The 7,107-nt window shown below is 39.9% G+C and overlaps 1 long non-coding RNA gene across 1 annotated transcript in view; it reads right to left on the bottom strand.

The window, feature by feature from the left end:
- The window catches only part of LOC105548739, a 7,017-nt gene extending 3,830 nt beyond the window's left edge, over positions 1–3,187 (bottom strand). Inside the window, exons 1-2 of the long non-coding RNA XR_001007439.1 lie at positions 2,830–3,187; positions 755–878 (exon numbers count right to left, since the gene is read on the bottom strand). This is a non-coding gene — a long non-coding RNA (uncharacterized LOC105548739). The remainder of the gene's footprint in view (positions 1–754; positions 879–2,829) is intronic.
- Between the last annotated feature and the right edge of the window lie 3,920 nt (positions 3,188–7,107).

The following is a 7,107-nucleotide window of genomic DNA, read 5'->3' as shown; positions in this document are numbered from 1 at the left end:
CCTCGGCCTCCCAAAGTGCTGGGATTACAGGCATGAGCCACCACACCCACCCTCTTCTAGGTGTTTTGAAATGTACAATAAATTATTAATAATCACACTCACCCTACTGTGCTGTTGAACACTAGAATTTAGTGTTCAATTCAACCTGTGTCACCCAGGCTGGAGTTGCAGTGGTGTGATCTTGGCTCACTGCAACCTCTGCCTCCTGCCTCAGCCTCCCAAGTAGCTGGGATTACAGGCGCCTGCCATTATGCCCAACTAATTTTTATATTTTTAGTAGAGAGGGGTTTCACCATGTTAGCCAGGCTGGTCTCAAACTCTTAACCTCAAGCGATCCGCCCGCCTTGCCTCCCAAAGTGCTGGGATTACAGGCATAAGCCACCGCACCCAGTCAAGATTTTATTTTTGGAGACAGGGATTCGCTGTGTTGTCCATGCTGGAGTCCAGTGACATGGCTCACTGCAGCCTCAACCTCCCAGGCTCAAGAGATTCTCCCACCCCAGCCTACTGAGTGGCTGTCACATGCCTGGCAAAGTTTTGTTTTTGTTTTTGTAAAGATGGGGGTCTCACTATGTTGCCCAAGCTGGCAGACTTCTCATAGCTAAGCAGGATAGGGCTTAAACTAAACTGCTTTCTCCTGTTACTCTAAAATACTGAAGACACCTGGGGTTAGAGTATGAATAATGATTTTGCTAGTTTTGTATTAATAATATCTAAGTTTAAAATATAATGAGAGAATAAGAATAGCAGTTACCTTTGCTAAAGTTGATACAGAATGCACTTTCTTCTTATTGTTTACAATACTGTCAACCATATCAGCTACTGATAGTCCAACAGACCAGGATCTTTGACTTTTTACTCTAAGCAGTTCCATGGCTCTAGGTTACAAAAATATATGATCTCAGAAAATCCACAGAATATGCACATTTAGTTTTACATTCTGGTTAAGGTATTAATTAGATGTTTCTATGACAGAAACGAGTTATACAGCAATTGTTAGGGAAGCCTATAGATAATCTAATGTTTATTTAAACTTTTCTTAAGATGTTAGGCAGTTCTAAGAAAATACAGATGACCTAATGACATAAAAAATGTTCACTGCCATTGATATTTAACCAAATATGAATTAAAACAATAAATACCAATTTGCCTACCGATAACTGGCAAAAATTAAAAAGATTGATAATTAACTTGGAGAAACTATTAACAGGCATTCCCGTAACTGCTGTTGAGAATGTAAAGTGATCTAACCTTTTAAGAAGAAGATTTGGTAACATCTGATCTAGAAATTCCTCTTCTAGGTATTTATCTTATAGCAGTATGCTCAAGAGTGCAAAGATGTACATAATAAGCATGTCTGCATATTTGAAAACAACTCATCAAAAGAAGATTGGTTAAACAAATCACTACCATGTAGTACTATGTAGCTTTTGAGAAGAATAAGGTAGATTTACATGTACAATATGCAAAAATGTCTGAGATTTATCATTAAGGAAAGAAATCAAGTTGCAGGATAGTTTGAATAACACAAATCTATATTATTATACATTTGTAGAAGCATTGAAAAACAATTTTTTCTTTTTAGAGATAGGGTCTCTATGTTGCCCAAGCTGGTCTCAAACTCCTGGGCTCAACTGATCCTCCCATTTCAGCCTCCTGAGTAGAAAAAAATTTTTTGGGCATGTGGACACTAAGTTGTCAAAAATGGTTGTCTCTGAAAAATGGAATTACCTTAGCTTTTTAATTTCTTTTAATACTTTATAGATATCTGCAGTATTTGAAATTTTATAATAAGCATACATTCTTTTGTAAATGATAAAAATATATAAAGTTAAATTTTTTCCTTTTAAAAAGTATAAATGCAAGATTGTATAATCAGATTAGAATGAATTATACCATACACTAATCTTCTCAATAAAAAACAGAACACTTTTTCCAGTTGTTATATTCTAAAAGTCATAAGCTGATGGCTTTGAAAACTAAAAATGCCACCTCTCAGACTTCAGGAAAATGTTATTATGTGACAGTGAAACAACAAATGGCATGAATATAAATTCTGTGTAGAGTCCTGCCTATGGGGTACAGACCCTTGGAAGGCCTCTGGATAAAAGCAAAAGATAAAAGGATCTGTGTGTTACACTTTTTGTTTGCCTGAACATATAATATGGCTTATCCATTCGCATTAGACTGATTTCCAGTTCTATTTGCATGTGATTAATAGATATTCATTTTTAAGTGGTGTGGACAAATTATCTTCTACATTAAGAAAATTGTTGGCCTGGCACAGTGGCTCACATCTGTAATCCCAGTACTTTGGGAGGCCAAGACGGGTGGATCATGCGGTCAGGAGATTGGGACCATCCTGACCAACATGGTGAAACCCTGTCTCTACTAAAATACAAAAAATTAGCTGGGCGTGGTGGTGCACACCTGTAATTCCAGCTACTTGGGAGGCTGAGGCAGGAGAATCACTTGAACCCAGGAGGCGGAGGTTACAGTGAGCCGAGATCGCGCCACTAACTCCAGCCTGGTGACAGAGCGAGGCTCAGATGTTTAGATATAGAAGCAGTAAATCACTGTCTACAAATAAAGAACATGTTTTTCCCTTTAAATGTGAACTGTGTTATCTGAAAAAGCTTGCAAAGCACTCTTAGATCTACTTTCAGATAAGAAATCAAAGAATATAAAACAGTGCTCCTTTATACGTTTGTGTTTGTCCATACTAGTTTTGTTTTCAGAAGCCTGGTAAGTACATACTGTATAAATAGCTGTTAGCTATGAACTACATGATTTTTCGTTGGATAAATGCAAATTTCCAGTCAGTGTTACCTGTTGGACAGCTGCACTTCAGAGGTATGACTCGTTACTTCTTGGCCACTCCATGTGAGCACTAAAAATTAGATGAAGAATTAATTATGTTTTGCCAATGACTCTCTTTGGATTAAGATGTGATAACCGATCTTTTGCAGTCAAGGGTACCTGTGCTAATATTTATATAGAAGTTTTTTCATTTCTAGCAAGTTAGATTTTTCCACTGGATGACAATAAATGTGCTATACCACTAGCCCAAGGTGAAGAAAACTCTGAACTACAAAAAACATTATCCCAAAGTCTACTTGCCGTCTCCTTACCTGTTCTCTCTCATCGGTAACAGTTCTGCAAGGGCCATTTTACTATCAAAGTAGAAATCTATAAGCACTTGACATTTGTTCTGCTGAGAAATGCACTGAGACTAATTTCACCAGGTAAGGAATAATCTGATCACCTATTTTGGGCTAGAATTTCCATAGCTATTACAGAGGCAGAGAATCCTCTTCCTTTTTTTTTTTTTTTTTTGAGATGGAGTCTTGCTCTGTCACCCAGGCTGAAGTGCAGTGGCACGATCTTGGCTCACTGCAACCTCTGCCTCCTGGGTTCAAGCGATTCTCACACCTCAGCCTCCTGAGTAGCTGGTGCATGCCACCACACCCTGCTAATTTTTGTGTGTGTGTTTTTAGTAGAGACGGGGTTTCACCATGTTGGCCAGGCTGGTCTTGAACTCCTAGACCTCGTAATCCACCTGCCTCGGCCTCCCAAAGTGCTGGGATTATAGGAGTGAGCCACCACACCTGGCCCCAGGGTCCTGTTTTCTAAAAGAATCTTCCGGGTTACCCATTTCCTCTCACTACATCATTTATAAAAACAATTCAAAACTTCAAAGCTGTATACACAGACTGGAAATTTCTTTATATGTTTTTTTTTCTTTTTTCTTTTTTTTTTCTGTTTGAGATGGACTCGCTCTGTTACCTAGCCTGGCGTGCAGTGGTGTGATCTTAGCTCACTGCAACCTCTGACTCCCCGTTCAAGCAATTCTGCCTCAGCCTCCTGAGTAGCTGGGACTACAGGCACCCACCACCACACCTGGCTAATTTTTGTATTTTTAGTACAGATGGGGTTTCGCCATGTTAGCGAAACATGGCAGGTCTCGAACTCCTGACCTCAGGTGATCCACCCACCTCGACCTCCCAAAGTGATAGGATTACAGGTGTGAGCCACCAGGCCCGGCCAGACTAGAAATTTATATCACACTTTAATATTATTATTATTTGATATACAGTCTTACTTTGTCACCTAGGGTGGAGTGCAGTGGCACACTCTTGGCTCACTACAACCTCTGCCTCCTGGGTTCAAGCAATTCCTCTACCTCAGCCTCCCAAGCAGCTGGGATTAGAGGTGCCTGCCACCACAGCAAGCTAATTTTTGTATTTTTAGTAGAAACAGGATTTCACCATGTTGGCCAGGCTGGTCTTGAACTCTTTACCTCAGGTGATCCGCCTTGGCCTCCCAAAGTGCTGGGATTACAGGCGTGAGCCACTGAGCCCAACCGAACTTTAATATTAAATTGAAATTGCCAGTAACATTCTGAAACCTTTTCAATATTCATCTGTTTCTCATCTGTATGAAGACATTCTTTGATACAAATCTGCACATATTTGAGTAGGCAAAACAAAAATACATGTGGCTATAGAATAATATGTTTTAAGATACAAGAATTCTAAACTACATTCAAAATTAGGCCACTTAGTCATGTGTCAGCAACAAAGGACCCCATATGTATCCAGATGCCTCCCTTCCTCAAACTGATTATAAGCTCCCAGAGTGCAGGGACCATGTATTCTTCTTTTGTGTCCTCTTGTACATTTTTTTTTTTTTTTTTTTGGAGATGGAGTCTCACTGTTACCCAGGATGGAATGCAGTGGCACCGTCTCAGCTCACTGCAACCTCCGCCTCCGAGGTTCAGGCGATTCTCTTGCCTCAGCCTTACAAGTAACTGGGATCACAGATGTGTGCCTCAGACTCCCAAGTAGCTGGGATTACAGGTGTGCACCCCCACGCCCGGCTAATTTTATATTTTTAGTAGAGATGGGTTTTTACCATGTTGGGCAGGCTAGTCTCGAACTCCTGACCTCAAGTGATCCACCCGCCTTGGCCTCCCAAAGCGCTGGGATTACAGGCGTGAGCCACCGCAGCTGGCCCCTCTTGCACGTATTCTTTACCATGGTGTTGGGTACACAGAAGAAAATACAAAACCTCTCGCACAATTCATAATTATATTTGGTAAGAAAGGGGAAAACATACTTGCCATAGTTAAGTTGAAAAATAGAAAAGTTTTAAATTTTTTTTTTTTTTTTTAAGATAGTCTCGCTCTGTTGCCCAGGCTGGAGTGCAGTGGTGTGATCTCGGCTCACTGCAACCCCCACCTCCCAGGTTCAAACAATTCTCCTGCCTCAGCCTTCCAAGTAGCTGGGACTACAGGCGCCTGCCACCACGCCTGGCTAATTTTTGGTATTTTTAGTAGAGATGGGGTTTCACCATGTTGGCCAGGCTGGTCTCGATCTCCTGACCTTGTGATCCACCCACCTCAGCCTCTCAAAGTGCTGGGATTACAGGCGTGCACCACCACACCCAGCCAAAAGTTTTTATATAAGAAAAAAAGTTTTATGAAAAATATAAATACATGTGGACAAATTAAGGGATTTTTAACAATGTTTTACTTAGATAGAAGGGTGATAGGTGGATTACTTTCTTTAAACATTAGCCCGAGTGTTTTGAAAAATGTGTTTTGGCATATATGTTTTACTTAGATAGAAGGGAAATAGGTAGATTACTTTAAAAATTTGTTACATTATTTGTATGAACTTACTTAACTTGGAAACTTAAGGAAGGCTTCCTGGGAGAGGTGGCACTCAAGCCCAATCCTAAAGGATAAGCAGGAGTTAGCCAAGTGAACGAGTTCAGGTAAAGGAAGCAGCAGTTCCTAAGGTAAGGAGGCATGAGAGTGCATGAACCATTCAGTCAACTGCAAGTCAACCATCTGACTAGCATAGAATGCCTGGGAGAATGGGAGAAGATGAAGCAGGAAATAGATCTAAAGGTCCTGTATGTCATGTGATTCCTTCCTAGGCTGTAGCTGTCGCTTGTCTCTGAAATACCTGAAGAGAATATTTTATTTACACAACTGCTACTCTTATATCTGTTTCCAAATCCTAATGTTGCTTTACTTCAAAGAGTATTTTTGTATGTCTTTCTGCCAATTTTCTATTCATCACTGTCTTGCCAATCACTGTAATAATAGCTACCATTTGCTGTGTGTTTGCTTTGTGCCAGATACTGTACTAAATGCTCTAGATAAATTATCTTAAGTGACAGCAAGGAAGAGCACAGCTTCAGAGTCAGATTAGGGTTCAAATCTCAGTTCTGCCCTTCACAGATAGGTAACCTTGGGCAAATTACTTATCTCATTGAGCCTTAAGTTTCCTCATGTATAAATCTGGATAACCACCACTCCTGCACAAAGAGTTTATAAAATTTAAATGAGATATGCAAAATATTTAATACACATAGTAGGCACAATAAAAAGTAATTATAATTGCAATTACTGTGATGGTATCACTTATACAAAAGTCTAACCAGTTGGTATCTGTACATGAAACCAGCAGAGGGAGCTTCTAATCCATTTCTGACACCAGGGCCAAAGTAAATATACCTATCCATGGATATAACTAGCTCTTCAAGAAGAGTAGAAGACAGAATAAAAAGTGATCACATGGTACCTCTAGAAGGCAGACAGGGAGATGGACTGGGGAGAAGTAAATAGTTAACTTCAGTATTGGTAATGTTCTTAATTGAGTATGGATTCATCAGTGCTCAGTTATGTTTTAACACTAGCATTATGTGTGTCAAATATTACATAATACTACATTTATGCAATCTCACTTTGCATGCACCTACATCTCTCTATTTCTAGTTCCAATTTGAGACCTCAAGACAGAATTACTACATGTCTTCCCTGTGGTTTTATTCTACTTCTCTTGGACCTCTCTCAGAGTATGTCAATACAGCCTTCCAGTCATTTCCAGTATTAGACTCAAAGTTTCCTAAAGACAAGGTCAGGTTCTTACACATCTATATAGTTCTAACAGCAGTCAACACAGTGTTTATTGAGCAAAGCAGGTGGTCAATAAATGTTTCTGAAAATTGAGAGGAGCCGGGCACATTCCTCAGCCCCGGGCTCAAAACAAACAAGCCCAGTACAAACACATCCCATCCTCCCATCCCACCACATAT

The sequence above is a fragment of the Mandrillus leucophaeus genome, unplaced genomic scaffold, assembly GCF_000951045.1.
Source record: "Mandrillus leucophaeus isolate KB7577 unplaced genomic scaffold, Mleu.le_1.0 Scaffold420, whole genome shotgun sequence".
NCBI classification, from domain to species: domain Eukaryota; kingdom Metazoa; phylum Chordata; class Mammalia; order Primates; family Cercopithecidae; genus Mandrillus; species Mandrillus leucophaeus.
This window is presented reverse-complemented; position numbering and strand designations above follow the sequence as displayed.